The 19,489-nt window shown below is 46.6% G+C and overlaps 1 protein-coding gene across 2 annotated transcripts in view; it reads right to left on the bottom strand.

Moving 5' to 3' along the window:
* CCDC71 (coiled-coil domain containing 71) overlaps positions 1 to 19,489 on the bottom strand; it is a 120,500-nt gene that overhangs the window by 2,318 nt on the left and 98,693 nt on the right. The window lies entirely within an intron of this gene.

The following is a 19,489-nucleotide window of genomic DNA, read 5'->3' as shown; positions in this document are numbered from 1 at the left end:
CACATCTCCTGACTAACTCAGCACTAATACAAAAACGGATGAGTGAATAAACTCCACATTGGTTTTGTTAGGGGTGGTCTAGCGGGGTGTTACATTGCATGCCTTCGTAGGTGGAGCTTGCTGGTCTTGAACTGATCAAGTAAGGGGTGTGTGCTTACTGCATGAAAATATCAGATATGATAAGAAGCCAGATTCATTATGGCTTCAATCTGGATCGCCAGGTAGTACCAAAATGAGATGCATTATCTGCTGCTGAGCTGTCCTGCACAACTTAGATCCATAGGATTATTGCAACTTTCTGAACATCCACCACTGAAAACTAAGCCACGTGCATGTAGGTAGTTTTAATGCAAGTGTTGAACTATACATTCAAATCATAAAATGTGCCCTTGCCACCTGCCTTACAGAGGATAGTACATCAAAAGAAGGCCAACTCTCGTACAATGTAAAGATGAACAGAGTACTGTAAACCAATTCAAATAAGTCGCTCTCCCGAAATCCCCACATGTACAAAAGGGACCAATGAATCAAAAAAATCATGGCAAGACAGCATTGGTCATATCGTCAGCCACTGAGTAATCACTCAAACCCGAATGCCCATCTAAAGCAAATCTAGATTTAGCAATTAATTGTACATCGAAACAGTGTTAAATGGTGGATTTCTCTTTTTACAAATAATTTTAGTCATGACAGCCCCATAGAAAAAGAAAACAATCTATTGGAGTACAAAAATATTTATTTGTATAAACAATTTCTTAGCGAGCCAATTACTAATAGGTTGAAAGATCTGGACCGATCACCATAAAATGCATTTCACCCAAGTGTGAGGAAAAACAGGGCTTCAAAAACGTTGAAACAGGATATGTAATGAGCCACGTGTATTGGCCTTCCTGCTTCTGTCATTATGATTTCACTATACTATGTGTATAAACATTGAATCGAAAAAGGCACAGCTCAAACAGATTCTTGCTTTTAAACCAGCAGCTCTTGAAAACATTTTAAATACAGTACAGGAAAAAAAAAAATAAATAATAGCCGCCAGTTACTGTATACCATGTATTCATCTTCAAGAAGAAAATAAGCGCTCAGATTCCATTATTTGCTGTATCTCGGCTGATCATTTCTTGGTATGTAAGTCAATAAGGAACAATTTATTTACTTGTAACTATTGTTCTCCAGCATGGGTCAGGCATGGATTCACATGCTCATAAATATTCCCAGTCGTCAGGCCAGGAATCCTTGTTAAAAGAAAAACAGTTTCAATTTCACTTACAAACGGTCTTTGTCCTATAAACCAATCACTGTCCTCTGGGTCATACTTCCCCCCAACCAATGACTGCCCTATCCCTAAGCCCCTCCTCTGGCAGCCATCTTCAGATTTGGTAGCATGTAAAGTGGCAGTATGACCATGAAGAGCCGTAGAGGGGCAGGAGAGAGGGTTTGCATGTGAATCCATGTCAGACCCATGCTGGAGAACAGTCATAGGTAAGTAACGTGTTCCTTCGCCAACATGGGGTTTGGTATTGATTCACATGCTCATGACTAAAGAATACCTAGCAGTACAACATTACACAACCACGGTGGGGTGGCAAGGCTCAACAGAAGCAAATATTCTTACCTCCGGAACAGGCTCACCTCCAAGCGAACAGGTTGAGTATCACTGCTTGGCCGACCCTGGACTCTGGAATCCGTGTCGACGCAGTAGAACAGTGGTCTTCAAACTTTTTTGGCATGGCCCCCCCCCCTGAGCAAAGTTTGGGCAGTCCGGGGGCCCCCCAAAAGTGCCAGATGGACAGTATGTAGAAATCACTATGAACATTTGCGTGCCATCACTGCACCCTACTCCCAGTACAGACCCTGGGCTCTCCCCACCCTACTGTAACGCTCACCTGATTCCCGCAGAGGCGCCGGTCTTGACTGGGTGAATGCCGTATCTTCAAAGGTGATGTGTAACACACGGTTGGCTCTTTGGGCTGGACCTCTGTGCACTGTATGTCTGACTCGAAGAGTAAGATGTCTGCAGATAGAAAATATGGGATTAATGAACTGGGGTTATTGGGTGCCTCTCTCCTCTTCCCTTTCTCTTCTCCTGTAAAGGTTAACACCCTCACCTTAGGTAAGTGAACGCCGAGCTCTCCATCTGCCTCGGGGCAGGGTGCCGTAACCAGTTTCTTCACTGGATAAGGGTGCAGGCCTCTTGACCTCAGAAGACTGCTGTCCGTCGTTAACTGCACGAACGGTAAGTTCTGGGCACTTCAAATGTCTTAAAAGTCTTTTGTAATGATATCTCTTGTTTTGCAGGGTTCCGGCGATGACGGATGGCGGGCTGATGAGAGTTGAGGATCGAACCCGCGTGAGGAATAGAAGCGCCTGGAAGCACGTAAGAAAGCGCTTGTAGCCTGCTTCACGATGCGCACTACTGTCCCTTTTATCTTGCAGGTACAAGTTCGGAGCTTTAGAGAAGCTGAAGGGTGCTGGAATACCCACTGGATTCGGCGTGGGAAGGAGTAATGGCACGTGAGTAATAAAGTTGACCAATGTCTTTAAACGCACCTTCTTTTGTCTTTCAGATGCGGGATGCAGCGCCGAAGGCCTCCGGAGCGTGCGAAGAGCTGGTAAGCTTTTGTCTTTCAGATGCCGGAATGCAGCGCAAGGCGTTGGTGACAGCCGATGGACCAGGTAAGAGATGCGCTGCCACTGAAGACCGTAGTGCTAACCTGTTCTTTCTTTGTCTTTACAGGTGCTGCTGAAAACTGGATTCCAGGATGGTTAGCCTTTGTTCTCTTAGGCCCAGGATCAGAAGCAGAAGACACGATGAGCGTTCTGCTGCAGAGAATGCAGAATAACGCAAAGCAAGATTCATCCATCGGGTGTGGTTTAAATAGCCTCCTGTAGTGCTTAGGTGTCTCCTTCCACAGCCACGCCTAGGTAAGAAAAGAGTTCCTGCTTTCCAGAAGAGTTCCAGTGTTCTGAACCTAGGGAGTGGCTCCTGCCCCACCCAACAGGAAAAGTAGTCCCAAACAGAAGAGGATCAGGGGTTCAACTGGCAGGTAAGTAAGCAGCATGGTCTGCTGCAGGTAAGTCCACCCAAGCATTATGAGCCCGGCGCTTCCAGCGCTGGGACTGGGAATCTTTATGAGCCTGGTGCCAGGACAGGGTCCAAAAGGTCCCAATTGGGACTGGCTGGCACTCGGAACCGGGGTTATGGGTCTGCTTCCAAGGGAGTCGGGCAAGTCCTGATCTTTTGGAAGCAGAGATCATGACACCTACTCCCACCACTATCCCAGTGCTGCCGCCCATCCTGCTCCCACCACAGTCGCATAACACAAGCATACACACATCCATACACATTTAAATAAAAATTAAATCATAAACGTACCTTCTGCAGGGGTATGCGCGTCGTTGCTAAAATGCCCCGCTCCAGGTTGTTCTGCCCGTATGTGCGTGGAGGCGCAGGAGCACCCCCTCGCACATACATCCATGCAGTGCCCCAGCCAGCATTTCCAATGAGCTATGCAAGGCTGGCGAAGCAAAACACCCCCAGCGTTGCATGGCTCAGTGATCATGTGCGGCTGGGGAAATGAACTGTCAAAGGCAACAGTGTTTCCCTTTGACAGTTCAGCCAGCCCCTTGGGCTGGCTCCTCGGCTCCACCATAATGGGTGAGGTGGCCAGTGGGTGGTGGCCAGTGGGTGGAGGCCCCTCACACATTATGGATGAGCCGGCAGGCTTGGACTGGCCTATAGGGCGATGACCGTACCAAAAATGCAAAATGCTAGTGTAGGCCAGTCAAAATGGGCCACACTTTTGGCCAATGCGGGCTAGTTTGAGGAGTTACTTCACTATGCAGCTAGTCATTTTGACCATCGTTGCTGAATAAATATTCTTTAAATATCACAATTTGTTTACATTTGAGCAAAAAACAACCCCTTGGGTACTATTCAAAGAGTCTGTGACAAAAGGACTGAATATCCATTTGTAACTTCTGGCAATTTTTTCATTAGTGCCCATGGTCCAAACTGACCATTTGAGCTGCCCCTTCCCATTTCCTCCAATCAAAACAAAAATAATTTTTTTTTTACATTTCATGCTGGGCTCTGGCGCGGGCGCGCCCCACAGTTTGAAGGCCTCTGCAGTAGAATCTTGAGAAGGTGTGCATGGACCTTCATGTAGCAGCCCTGCACATGTCCAGCAGGGCCACACCAGAAAGGAAAGCCATCGTTGCAACAATCGCTATAGTGGAATGGGCTCTCGGACGGTCGGTGCCAACCAGTCAGTGTGTGATGCTGCCAGAGAACCAACTGGAGATGGAAGCCTTGGACAAGGCATTCCCATGGTACAAAGGACCAAAGTTCACGAATAGTTGAGATGTCCTCCTGAAAGTCTTTGTGCATGCCACCTAGAACTTGGGCGCACAAGCCACATCCAGCGAGTGCAAAGTCCTTTCCGCAAGCGACAAAGGTTTTAGAAAAAACACAGGCAACACCAAAGGCTTGTTTAGGTGGAATTCCAACAGAACCTTTGGCATGATGGAGGGATGCGTCTGCCGCACCACCCTTGTGTCGTGGAAAGTCAGATAAGGCTGTTTGCAGGAAAGGGCATGGATCTCACCTACTCTCCTGGCAGAGGTGATGGCCACGAGAAAAGCAGTCTTCCAGGAAAGGACGTAAGTGGGGCCTGATGCATAGGCTCAAAGTGAGCTCCTCCCCCCCCCCCCGCCCCTCCCCATGAGCTTCATCAGCACCCTGTTGAGTTCCCACGCCAGGACAGGGGCCCTCGCCGGCGGGAACGATCAAAAAGGGAACTCCTTGACTAGACGGTGGGACCAACGAGAAAACACCGTCCTGGAGACAGCCGCCAGATGCAACTTGACAGCACCGGCTTGGCCAAGGACAACAAGTACAGAAGCATCTGCAGAGCTGAGACCCTCGGAGGGTTGATCTTCTGCATCTGGCACCACGTTGCCACGGTCTGGTCCCAATCCACAAACTTGTTTGTGTGTCCGAGTGGTATGCATGAATGTTCCTGCCAGTGCTCCCGATTGGAACACTGCTTGGGTGTTTGGGTGGACTAGCCTGGCAAAGGGTCTTACAAATTCCTAAATTCACAGTGTAATGTTTATATGGTTATATCTGTATTGCCCCAGTTGCCTGTGGCACCAAATGTAGAAACTGTTCGCTGTCAAGCCAGCTAGGCTCTCCTGGGCTACAACCAAGAGCTAAATATCTCCAGCAATGTCAAACCCCTACTAAAAGCATCCCTCGACCCTCTCCAACCAATCAATTCTAGGCCCATCTCCAACACCAGATTGTTGGCAAAACTCATTGACCGCTCTACATACTTTCAGCTCAACTCTTGTGGAATCCAACAACCTCCTAGACCCTGCGCAATCGGGCTTGCATCAGTTCCACAGAAAAGAAACCACACTGATCTCAGTCGGGGAAGACCTAGAAGTCTCAACAGACTCTTAAGGATGCATCACACCACTTCTTGACCTCTCAGCAGCGTTTCACACCATTAACCACACAATCCTCCCTGACAGACTATACTCTATGAATCTGAGATTCAGCACTCAACTGGATGGAGCCCATTCCTCAATAACACAGCTGTGAGGGGTCAGTAATGCAAGGCCGACAACTGATTTATTAAAACATGCCACTTTATTCTCAAAAGAAATGCGTTATAACAATTCCTCACTTGCCCTACTCTGCTGAGGACTTCCCTGCCTAGGGAATTTCTCTTCCCCAGAATCCAAAGTCAATTTGGCTAATGTTCAACCAAAGAAATATCTCAAACTAGTTCTTGATGTGTAAAAGTCAGGGGTTGTTAACAAAAGTTCCAATGATGGCAAATATTTTCTCCCTGGTGAGATATCCACTTTCCACTTCCAAATAGCACCAATAGTAATCCCAGCGACGATGCTTTATCGCCTCTTCAAGAAGACTTGCCACAGTTAAAAGGATATGTAATAACAACTGTCTGTGATACACAGCTCTTTGTTAACATTTCCTTAATTACAGTTTTAGAATCTATAGTATATTTGTCAGGATGACTTATCAGTGCTGCTGCTTTCACTTCAACTTCACTTCTACTTGATTCACTATGAGAACAGTCACCTTTGTCTCACAGAACTTCACTTGGTTTAGACTACTACATATGTTGCATCTACTAACAATCAGACATACCACCATAGCTTCAGTACTTTGACTACTACAACAGCTTCAAGTACTACAACACCTTCAAGTAAGCAAGGCACTCTTCCTCTGAATATGTCTCTTCAAAACGGGTAGCCTCATTGCCCTTCTTCTCTCTCTGCCACAACAATAATCTGGGTTTTTCTCTGGCTTCCACAGAATTCAGCACTACAGGTTGGGTCAACTCCAAAATAGTGTTTACAAGCATCCAGTTTCCCTTCCCCAGCTTTACCTGCACCTTTCTGTCAGCATCTGCCCAAGTGATTACCGAGAAACCTTGGTGCCACTCCCTTAGCTTCAGGTAATGCTTGACATATGCATTTGTATCTTAGGCTAGTTAAACTGTTATTAACTTCACAGTAACAGTTAAGAACTCTAAGAAAGGTTGGTATTATTTAACATGGGGAGACTCTTTCCTAGGGCAATGCTTGTTCTCTTCTTCAATATATACACTATAACTTATATATGAAAGGTATGCCGTGTTAAAGTAAGAAAATAAATGTGTATTTTTTTCCTTCAGGATTCACAATTGGGCACACACAACCACTTCCTAATGTAGTTTTCAAAGCTTAAAGATAGGTATTGAATTGTATTCCTGTATGAAAGTGAAGGATAGAGTTCTGTAATCACAATTCTGTACACACGTCCACTCCTTGATATCATTTTCACAAGTTAAAGGTTTCAACAATTGTATTATCAAGGTTAAGTTTTCAATAATGGTCATTACAACATGCACTCTTCCAAATTAGTGGCATGCGACCACTCCTTCAGACAGTAACAGTCTTAAGGGTTGAACAATGGATTTAAACAGCGTTGGTTTTTCACGCAATAGGACATTCATATTCTACACCAGTGCTCCATTTCCATTCTTCAAGTATCTCAGCTTCAACGAACAATTTCTACTCGCTTTAAACCATATGCAAGTGAATATGGAACTGGATACTGTTGCCAGCAATGCTCACGCAAAGTATTAGACTCCCGGACTTCTGCCACAACTTCTACTGCTTCTGGCTTCTTAGTGAACCATACCCTTCCTCTGTGAAGGCGTCTCCGGTTCGGCCACACAATTATTGAGCCCCTCGCGTTCCAGAGACCCACAGCTTTACAACTGCTACTCGCCTCAGTCTTTCTCTGTGTGGTAACCACAGCAATCAGGCTCACAGAGGGAAAAGGCTGCTCTCTTCCACACTTTCCGCTGTGCAGCCTCTGCACGTCAGTTTCGGGAGCGGTGGGGACCGGACTCCCTCAGAACAAGCAAGTGAAATCTGCTGTCTCCACGTTCCAGTGTCCCTCTTGATCTCCCACTTCGACTTGGTTGCCAGTCTCATGCCTTTTTGCTACAGCTCTCAGTACAGTCAGTTTGCGCTCCTTCCAATTACATGCACCTTAGGGGGCCTTTCATACCTCCCAGGTTCCTTCAGGTGTAGGAGGTTAGGCCTAATTGCCCGACTTCTGCTACTGCATGCATATTCAGCCCTCTTCCTCGTCCCAGTACTCCTGGGATTATGGGACTTGTAGCCCCTTTCAGCAAAGTTAGCTCTTAACAATCGAGTTCATTTTAAGGGTAGATTTATTTCCCTTAAACCCACTAATTAGAATTTATGGTTACAGAGGAAGATATTTGGCGCAAGGCATTTTTGTCCAATCCTTTCACCACTGGGAGTTAGGAGGGTGTTCATCTTGAAACATATTTAAAGATATTTCTGTTAACAAGGCTTGGTCAGATTTAACGTAACTTGTACCCCGGGTCCCAGATCTTGTAGGTGTGTCAGGGATGTTATAATGACAACATACAATTACCTGTTATGCAACCTAAAAGCACTTTTTCACAGAACAAAGACTGTGCCTCATCGCAGGGGATCTCACCACCGCCCCTGGGCCCCTTCTCCTCCCAGGTGGTCCTCCCGCGGTAAACCATCCCAGAGGTGAGGACCAGGAAGTGTCTGCCTTTTCCCGGCCACCTGGGTGAAGACTTTAGGTAGGATTTCATTGAGGGATACATAGGATTCACACAGAAAATCACTCTCCTCCTCCTTTCCTCTCCACTGCACGCCCAGTGAACACTGGAGTACCTCAAAGCGCCTGCCCCTCTCCTCTTCAACCTTTACATGACCCCTCCTCTGCCAGGATCATCAATTCTCACAACCTCACCTGCTATAACTACGCTGACCCAAATCGTCCTGAGAATTCCCAAATATAGCTCCGATTCTTGCCCAGCCCTAGCAGCAGGTCTCACAGATAATGTCATCCAAAAGTCTAGTAACCATCTCCTTCTGAACCCAGAGAAAAAGGAGATCATGGTGTGCAGTAATACAGCTCTATTCCTGCAACCGCTCCAATGGCCGCCCTCCGTCGGCATTCCATCAAAAACCTCAGCTGCGCAATGGACTCAGACCTAACCGGGTCTCACCACATCAATAATGTATCCCAATCCCGTCACTACCACCTTAGGATTCTGAGGGGCATCTTCCCTTACCTCACCTACCCTAATAGAGTGGTTGCAATCAGGTCCATTGTAGGGTCCAGACTGGACTATGCAAACGCCATCTACCTGGGTGCACCAGTGTTAGGCAAGATTGCATGCAGTAACCTTTGGGAGACTACAGCAACCTTGTCCTCCTGGCAATAGGTAACCCAACCTTTGGTTTAAGTCTGTACTACACAGGTTGGTAGTGTGGTTGAGCAGCTTTGAGAGTTTGCAGCCATCTGCTTTTTGCTCACTGTACCCTTCACAGATGGGAAATACCATTTGCAAATCAGTCTTTGTCCTGCCCACATGGGCAGTCTTAACACCGAAATGCTATGGCAACTCTGCAATGGCAAACAAGACAAGTCTGAACAAGTTAGGCTACACAACAAGAGGCAAGTCCTCTTAATTGTACAGTACCCTTGGTTAGAAGTAATGATTCCAGCTGGCTTCTGTTCCTGTGTAGCTCTGCAGATCCTGGGCCTCAGTCATGGGGACAAGAGGGAGGACGCCTGGGGACTCCTGCACTACAATTTGAATGTCAGCTGCAGCAATAGGAAAACCTGAATTCAGCAGCACTTTGCGGTTTCAGCTCCTCGCGTCTATAGCAAATAGCACCACTGTGTCCTCTTGGATAACCACGCTGGTCCTTGCATTCTGTTGAGGTGGCTTAGGCTTGGTCAGTCCTGCTTCAAGGGAGTCTGTAGGATCTTCCTGAGCTCGGGTTCAACTTAAAAGCAATGCACTCCATCTGGTGTTCCTCTCCCTGGCACCAGCAGCAGCAATGGAAGTACAGCCAGCTCAGAGAGGATGTTCAAACGAGTACACTTTGGGGTTGATTGGTCCCACCAGCCCAAGGGGAGAAGTCGTCCTTGCAGGGTGTCTCTAATCGAGGCGAATCCAGAGCTTCAGCACAGAAGCAGGGCTTCACTGGGCAAACCAACGGTCCAGGAGTTGCAGCAGGCGTCTCTTCCAAGTTCTTCTACGGATTCCTTCGTCCAGAGGTCGACTCTGCCTTCCAAGTGAAAAGCCTCAACTTTTATGCAGGTTTCTCCCATTCACTCGCAGCCTAGCTGTCACTAAGGGGATCAAGCATCCGGCACCACCCTCACTTCTGCCCCTGCCACACACGGTGGAGCCAGTGGCGGGCTTTGTTAGACAGAATTGCATGCAGTACCCTCTGGGACCACCACATACAATTAGGACTACAGGTGCAAGTCAAACCAACCTTTGGTATAAGTTTGTATCACACAGTTTTTGGTAGCGAGCTGAGCAGCCAGGCTCATCTCAAGAGTGAATGTGAGCAGTACAAGAGGTTACACAGAGGTCCTTCAATCACAGTAGTTCAAGTAGACACTTATACTCAAGGTTTCTTGGTAAAAACACTTATTACACAATCATTTGGAAAACATTTCACTAGAAGGAAGCAACTTAATATTATATACCAATACACTTTAATAAAAAAACTCTTAAGCTTTTGAGACAGTTTGAGCGCCGCTGAAGTAGGAGCAAATTAGAGGTTCAGTTACTTAGAAGTGGGTAAAAGGGACAAGGTAAGTAGAATAGATCACATATACTTGTTAGACAGTGCAAATAGTTTCAGTACACCAGAAGAGTTCAATTCAAGTCAATAGGCCTAGACCAAAGACAATGGGCTAGTGTTCTGGATAGGAAAGAGCAGTTCTAGTATCAAATGGTAAAGTATTTGCAAAGGTGCTTAGAAGTAGTTTAGGCGAAAAAGGATCATATGTTGGCTGGGTCACAAGCTGATTAGGCCTGCAAGTTTGGAATGTTTCACAAACTTTCACTGCGAGAGTGGCGTTCTCTCAATCAGGTTGGCACAGTACCTTTGCATGAAGAAACGAATGCTGCTGAAGTCGTTGGTTCATGGCAGTTCCTGCACATCTCGCTGTTCCCAGGCCTCAGTCGTGTGGACAAGAGGGAAGAGGTTGGGAACTCCTGCAATGCACGATTTTGTTGAAGAAAGCAAACAAGATGGCATCACTTCAGTTCCAGTAGCTGTAGATTCAAAAACACAAACGGTGTCCCTCTCCCTGGTTAATCCTAACCAGCCTTGAGCATGGTATCCATGAGTTGATTGGTCCCACCAACTCAAAAGGAAGCAACCGTCCCTGAAGGAGCTTCTCTGTCGAATGGAGTTTGGCAATTCAGACCTGCAGCATGGCTTCACCAGGCAAACCAACGGTCCAGGAGTTGCAGCAGCAGTTCTCTTCCAGCGCTTCTTCGGTTCTTTCGTTCCAGTGGTCGACTCTGCTTTCCAGTCCAAGAGACTCTCCTTTTAAACAGTTCTCTCCCTTTCATTCCAGTCTAGCTGTCACTCACCCAGCAGGGTGGCTGTCCTTGCCGGACAGTCATCCAGCCAATCACGCCAGAGTGCATTTGAGTCTCCTAGGAGACTAAGCACAGGGAGTCGAGCACCTCCCTCACTTCCTGCCCACCCCAGACACTCAGACGCCAGAGGCGGTCTTCACTCCTGAAGCCGCCAAAGGCACACAAACAAAGTGACCAAACCTGGTTTGGCGCGCAGACGCAATCACTAGAAGGACCTTTCCAAAAAGAAACAATAGACTGGGGCCCGTTTAAACAAAGGTGCTCAAGGCGCCATCTTGCAAAACATGGGTCCCGTGATTTTTAGCTAGGGAAAATCATGGTAGTTTGTTGTAAAACCACTGCCACCAGCCTTTTCAATATGAAAGGGTAGCGTTTGACTGCTACATGAGTATTTAGACACAGGGGATACTATGTAACCCTCCAGCACTCCATTGTAAGAAGGTGTGTGCTGGGTCTATGAATTTGGAAAGACTAGTAAAGTCAATTTCACTTTACATTCTCTGGGATACAGTAGCTAACCCCAGAGAAGGTATATAAACCTTTGGGAAGTCCAAAAAGACATCCCTGTGTCACTGCACTGAAGGTGATGTGTAACACACATGAAAAGATGATGCCTATGGAGTTACATAAAACCCCATATTCCAAGAATACACATGTAAAACACACATCAAAACACATGAGAGTGGGGGGAAAAAAGGATCACTCTTTCCAGGTAAAAAATCAAGTCCTCAAAATCCAGCAAAGTTGCTGGGGGTCTTTAAGGTGAAGGGAATTAGCACATTTTTTGAGAATTCTCCCTACAGGATTCACCAGTGAATCCCGCCAAAGACAAAAACAAAGGGATCACACCTGGTTTGGCACGCAGAGTAAATCTCAAGAGGGACCATTCCAACAAGAAATGGCGAAAAAAGAACACCGGGGCCATTTTGACAAAATGGGCATCCATGGGTGTTTTACTGCAGTTGCAATTGCAGCCCGTAGTAAAAACACACTGGTAGGAAAAAGTACACTACTGCCACCAGCCATTAATTGTAGAAAGGGTAACAGAATCTAGACAAAGGGGATACTAAGTAACCCCTCCAGCACCCTATTATATGACAGTGTGTGCTGTGTCTAGAAGGTTACAAGTCAATTTCACTTCACTGCTCTTGGAAACAGTAGTTTACCCAAGAGAAGGTATTTAAACCTTTTGGTAAATCTAAGACTTCCCTGTGCCACTGCACTGAAGGTGCTGTGTCATAATGTAAAGAGGATGCCTACGGAGTTTGTCAGACTCCAAAGTCAAAAGAAACAGTCCAAATCACAGAAATATACGAGTGTGGAAAAAAGGTCTCACTGTCTCCAGGTTAGAAATTAGAAGTTGTAAAGTACACCAAAAAGAGTTTGGCGTCTCTAAGGTAGAGGGAATTAGCACATTTCTGAGAATTCTCCCTAACAACCAGGCTACCAACAGACTGCTTCTGGCACTGGGACGAAGAGCATCGCATGTCACCTGCTCTTCGTACCCTTCATTGGCTCCAAATTGGACGAAGGACCACCTTTAAAATCCTGTGCATTTCTCACTGAGCGATGCACAAAGCCAGCCCCATATGCCTACAAGAAAAGATTATGCCTTACCTCCCAACCCACACGCTAAGGTCAAGTATGGCCCTCCTCCTAGTGGTTCCCACCTCCAATTCAGCCAGGATTGGAGGGTCCACCTACTCAACCCTGGCGCCAACACTGTGGAACCCACTGCCTCCCCAGATTCAGCACAGCCAAGAATACATGGCATTCCAAAAAACACTAAAACATGGCTCTTTCCCTACATCATGTAAGAGATCACTCTGGGCCACTCTACTCAACACCAATGGCCAGAATTGGCTGGAACCGCATCAACAAGAGAAGGTTAGAACAGTCGTGACACGGAAATCGTGCCCACCACTCCAAACCTAAGCCATAACTCTTATGCTCTTAAGCTATGACTGGACTTGTTCATTGTCGACCAGACATGCACCGCTCTCGAAGACCAGGCAATGTTTTATCTTCATCTATTCTACCTGGCAACTAATACCCAGATTCCAAACCCGATCCCTAAAAGCACTTCTGTTCACTGCCACGACTCAGCTTAATCATCTTCCCCCAAGTACGCGCTGCGCATCAGTGCAGCCGATGTTAACCTCCGTCATTCCTACTTTTCCATGAATTAATGCTCAGAACGACAATCCCAGAGCCTAATAGGTTTCCAAACATTATGATGGGGCCAGATCATGACATCCTCCGGTTAATACAATGTGGTGTCCAATCCAGTCAGTTTTACCCTAATCGGCCTAGGAAAGTATGTCTTGAACTCCCTACCCGGGGGGCAGGATCAACTATACTTGGTCAGAGGCGTGGCTAGCTGCCATGTAGAGAAGACGTGTCTTTGGTGAGCTCTGCTTGATGTGCCAAAATAAGCTGTTTTATGGGGCTCGGAGGTGCCTTTGGACCCTGCAAGCTGCACCACCTGCTGTGGACTCCATATAGCAGCTCTGCGAGCCGTCTCCCAAACTTGGGTGAGCCGGCAAGAACTTAAACTTTGCGAGCGAAAAGTGGCGGAATGAAGACCAAAATGGTGGCTCCCGCACGCTGATCCCCTGGAGGGGCTAGAGCGGACACACGCCACTGAAGATACCGACCGCCGACTGAAATAGCGGACCTCAGGCTGCCGAATCGACACCGGTGCGGGAGTGTGGGGGCAGACCAGCCTGGCTCATTAATCGGAGCAGCTTTTTTTTTTAAAGTGGACCCAGCTGGTTTATGCCAACCCTACTACCAGAGTGCGCACTAACAAAACTTATTCCGACAAATGTTCTCTCCCTAGGGGCACCCGCCAGGGATGCCCACTGTCCCCCATGTTATATGTTATTGCCGCGGAACCGGTGGCTGCTTACTTAAGACAGGAATACGGAGATGGGGACATCGAGATAGATGGGGTGACCCACCTCATCTCTATGTACGCAGATGATACCCTATTGTACCTACATAACCCTGAGCACCTTTTGCCCTATATTTTAGAGACCCTGGACTGTTTCCACAAACACACTGGGATCCAGATCAACAGGAGCAAATCCTGCCTCCACCACCTAGCGGCACTACACAACGAAGAATATGGGCGCCCTTCCCCCCCCAGATCTCGAATGGCATGTGACCTTCAAATACCTGGGGATTGTTATACACTGAACACATCCTCAACACGGTCAGGGCCAAAGACTCTCTCTTGAAGTCCATGGAATTATGGGGCAGGCTCCCTCTTTCGGTGGCTGGGAGGGCGGGTCTCCTCAAGATGGTTGCTCTCCCCCGCATGCTACACAATTGAACAAATGTTCCCTTCAACACCCTCCCCCCCGCTCATTCTTCAAAGACATCAACAAGCTCTGTAGGGGATTCCTCTGGCAGGGAGGTAGGAACAGGGTAGCACTGGAGACACTCCATAGACCCTACGAGAGGGGAGGCTTGAAGGTCCCCAACTTTGAGCTCTACTTCCTCGCAAGCCAGCTGAGACATGTGACGCGATGGATGGCCAACGAGGGCACGACAGACACCCGCCTCCTCCAACCAGCCCTGCCCCATCTGCTACTAAGGGACTTACTGTTGGCCGAGGAGGGAGCTTTGAGAGACACCCCATACCTTGCCGAGCTCGGGATCCGTCTCTGGAGGAGAGCCTGTAAACTAGTTGGGTCGATGGATCCGTATTCCCTGCAGATCCCCATTGCGGCACTTATGGCAAATCACTCATGGGGGCAACTTGAAACACGCACCCAGTGGGAACCTTACGGGGTGGCCACACTGGGAGACTTTATCCAAGAACAAGAGACCTTAACATTCATGGAACTCAGCAAAGTCACTGGCCTTCCAGTAGGGCAGTTCTTGCTTCACAGGGTAGTGGTGCAGGCCGTGAACAACAGATGGCCGGAGGCTATAGACCGGACCTCGGAGAACGAATGCATAGAAACAATACTAAACACCGCCGAGGGAGGCCACAAGACTTCACATGTCTACGAGGCCCTGATGCTGGCCACGACCAGGGACGAACTCAAGTGCAGAAAGAAGTGGGAAATCGAACTCGGCCTCGTATTTGAAGACAGACTGGGGGAAATAACTTATTACCATAAAAAAGTCTCCAGAAACGCCCGCTTGCAGTTCATCCAACTGTACATTACCATCAGGTAAGCACCTCACACCTGAAGTCATATCGAGTTTCACGGGCGCTGCAATCCAAATATGCTCCAAATGTAGTGAGCCCTGGGCGGGAATGACTCATATGTTCTGGGGCTGCTTAGTGATCAGAGTTCTGGACCCGTGTTAAGGACAAAGTGGCTGATGCAGACATTGAAGTGGAGGTGCACGAGCCGACGGCCTGTATCCTGGGCAGATATCGGCGCAACAGGAAAAATAAGCCCTTAAACAAACTCAGACCTCATATATAACGGCAAAAAGACGCATAGCCATGGGGTGGAAAAGCCCCAGGAGTCTGAACGAGGCCCAGTGGTGGGGCAATCTTACGAAGTTGATCACTGCTGAAACTGCAGCTTGGGAAACTGCAATTCAAGTGCAGAGGCTGGACTCCAGCGAGGAACTGCACTGTTGGGTTGCGCTAACGGTGACCCCGCTCCATCCCAGGGTAGCTGATAGCGACTCAGGCAGTGTGAGCAGCCCCGACCAGGGCACAGACTCGAGGAGAACTGGGAACTAACCGTGGTCTCGGGTGTGGGTGGGGAGGTGGGGGCTAGGGTTGGGACTGTGTTTTTTTTGTTATAAGCATACCGTTTGATAAATGATATTGGCTTTGTTTATGTTAAAACCAATAAAGAAATCCAAAAAATAAAAAAAAATAAAACTATACTTGGTCGGATTTGCGCTTAGTCTCTTGCCGATCTGAACTAGGCCCTCCAATCAGATCAGCTCTAGAACTCTTGCACTCGGAAGGGACAATGATGTGATATAATTCCACAATCCAAACTATAAAGCGTCGGGAAGACCCATCCATCAGCTATCAGCAATTACCTGGGACCCAGAAAATGAGCCCTCCGTCACCTATAACCGAGCCTCAGACGCTCTTAAGTAGGCAAGGAATCTGGCAAGGCAAGCTCCTACAAGTGAAATTGAGGTGCGTCTACCTGTCATCAACACTCTAACCGCACACCAGAACAGGAACACCAACCCGTGCTGCGTACCAATGGCAGTCAGAGACATCACTAACATCAAGGTCTGATCAGTCGCTCGACTTTCGGGCTCCCCGAGTACTAATCCTCTTACGGCCGATAGACCAGAACAGGAGTAAATGCACACTGAAAAGATGTCATCCTATAAGAAATCTGCAGACTCAACAAGACATAGGGATGGCCATAGTAGCTGTCGGACTGGGAGTCCACTTAACACCAGTTATTGAATCTAGTTAGTATTCGTAAGCCCGGTAGAACAAAACCGGATGTAACTGCACAACGAGAAGGTGTCATCCAATAAACAGTGGCAAACTCAATGAGACACAGACAATAGATCTGCATTTGGTTTAACCTATTAAGATTAGGAACATGGCAACTCAATAAAAAAAGACACTGCCAAGCAGGGAAATAAGACTTGTAATCAGAACAAACTCTGCACTAGACAGATACATTTCTGTCAGACCCAAAGCTCCGAACCTCCAGAATAGATACGAACAGCTCAACAGTTACTGGAAGGTTATCAGGAATAAGGGTGTCCCACCAATCCGCACAGACACTCACACATGCAGATATGCTCAATCCCTCCTCTACACCAAACAGAACGCAGCTATACCACTTAATTCAGCCTAGCTGCACACATACCTAAACACCTCCATGAAGACATCAGTCTTTAGAACATGGCTATAGCCCATAGGGAGGGAAGAAGAAGAAAAAAAACAAGTCAAGGTCAGCCTAGTTGCACCCAAGCTCATACACAAGCTCCACCACCGCGGGAATTTAGACTTGGAGTTCACCAGCATTGCTGCACACATTCTACTGATCTCACACGACCACCACACCACTCTTGGCATTAGAATACAGCTACTCGCAGCATTGGCTGCAAACATCTAGAGTGCAACTGTGCTCTATATACTACCCTACCCTCTCCACTGACCTGGACTACGGTCCCAGAGGACATTCAACACACAGCGCTTTGATATCATACCAATGGTATACAGGGTGCTATACAAATACACAAGCCCAGTCTTCCCTCAGCTCACTGGTCCATACTTTTTTATTTGAAAGAAAATCCACAGTTTTAACAAAGTACAAACTTTTGTTTCAAATTCAACAGTTACATTAGATGTTTCTTCAGCTATCTCACATACATAAATCAAAGGAAAAGGAAGAAAGAAGGAAAAATCACATGTCTTTTAAGATAATACTTTCACATGGACCAGGTAAAATTAAAATAAATATCACCAACCTTTGTAGTACATCATAGTGTCAACAGCTTAAGCACTACTCAAGGTGGACATTTTAAGAGCGCATCCAGAGACTGTTGCACAATTATAACCAGATGACATCATTCTCCACCAATCCGCCATATTTTCATCCACAGGAGCAAATTGACCCAGATGAGTGGAACGTAGGTTACACATTTCTGACATTCAATAACTAGATGTTTTAACGATTCAATTGAGACAAGACAAAAATGGCACAAATTATCTTTAACAGATTTATCCTTTCTTTGCCATAAAATTTCCTTAGATTGCAGGGTATTAGTTCGAAATCTCAAGAGTTGCTCTCGGTAATAACGAGAAGGACAACGCAGCAAGTAATTCGATTGGGGTCAGCTTAAAAAAAAAAATCATTTGCCAATTGCCACAGTGTCAACCCACGCTTGTACTCTGTCGCCATTGATCTAGTAAGTTAATATTTGTCATGATTTTTTATGAATATTTGGTAAGCCGGCATCAGCTTTTCGACAGTCATCTTTCGCATCAGCGAAATTGATTTGCAGATCACATGGCTGTACAGTGAGTTCAATGACAATTCATGACGTAGGGTTATCATTGGAATTTATTGTGGAAGTTTAAGAACCTGCTGCCAAAAGCGCCCTTCAAGAGTATTCCAGGTTTGCTCATTAATGTTCCAACTGGCTTCAGCTCCAAAAGTTAGGATTGGTACTACCTTTGGAAGGTAGAACGTCAGGAACGGTGTTAAGGAAAATTTACCATAACTTATTTATTTTTGCAGCTTTAAATGCAAGCCTTTTGGTCTTCGTTTTCAAGTCCTTCACCCACTGATGTTCACAAATAGAGTTATTGAACTGAACTCCCAGGTATTTTATAGATTCGACTGAAGTGAACGACTGGCCGCCAACCCACCACCTGAAGGCTTTGTCTCTTTTGCTGGTGACGTCTCCAATAGACAATTTTTGTTTTCTCTACGTTTATTGCGAGTTCATTATTGGATAAGTAAGCGTACAAGCCGCTAAGTAGACGTTGGAGGCCAATTTGGGTTCTGTCCATCAAATCCAAATAGTCTGCATAAGCAATGCACCTTACTGGGACCCGATTTATTTTGCGAGGAAAACTGTGTACCTGATCAAGGTAATCAGGCAGGTCTGTCAAAAAAATTTGAATAGATCGGCCGCCAGGGGGCACCCCTGCTTCACTCCCCTTGCTGTTGGAATAGACTGTCAGTTCTGTTTTTGTTGAGTCGAACACAAATCGAGGTATTCGAGTGAAGAGCCATTATCGGGTCAAGTATGTTCCTTGGACAGTTCAATTTTTTTAATTTAGCCCAAAGCAGGCCACGTTCAACACCATCGAAGGCCTGCTTCATGTCGATAAAAGCAAGAAGGATTTTGGTTCTAGCTTTCTGCGCTTCTAATTTTAAGGTTGTGAGTATCAAAAGATTGACATCAACCCCCAACCCCTTAGAGAAACCAGTATGACATACATCAAGGACGCCTGCCTTCAATGCCCATTTTGCTAGGTTCAGACGCAAGTGTAACCCAAAAATGTTACCGATAGAATCCAGCAATGGAATAGGGCAATAATTATCAAGGCTATCCGGACTGCCCTTCTTGTGGATAGGAACCACAATTGCCGATAACCACAAGTCCGGGATTTGTTTACACATGGCAATGGTCTGAAATAGTCGTTCAATGAAGACGGCGCACTCCAACCTATTATTTTTAAGCATCACATTACTGATCAGGTCAGGGCCGGCAGAATGCACGCGCTTTAAATTCTTAATCGCTAGAATTATGTCATCTCGTGACATTTCTACTGCCCAAGACCCGCCGTCTGGACCTTTATGTGATTCAGATTGTGTGTTGGACCAGAAAACACTTTGGAAACAAGGCTGGCCCATCCGTCGCCAGAAATAGTGCTCTGAGGCGAAGCTGTGCCATTAACATTGCCTGTGTTCAAAATTTACCAAATTTACCGATTATTTTGTGTGATTAAAAACTCCAGTATCAGCTCAGCACAATCTTGTTCGATGATGGTTCTATGTGAAATG

Source organism: Ambystoma mexicanum, chromosome 2p (genome assembly GCF_040938575.1).
Source record: "Ambystoma mexicanum isolate Mex_15411 chromosome 2p, UKY_AmexF1_1, whole genome shotgun sequence".
In the NCBI taxonomy this organism is placed as follows: domain Eukaryota; kingdom Metazoa; phylum Chordata; class Amphibia; order Caudata; family Ambystomatidae; genus Ambystoma; species Ambystoma mexicanum.
The sequence above is the reverse complement of the archived record's forward strand: the minus strand, read 5'-3'. Positions and strand labels throughout refer to the sequence as shown.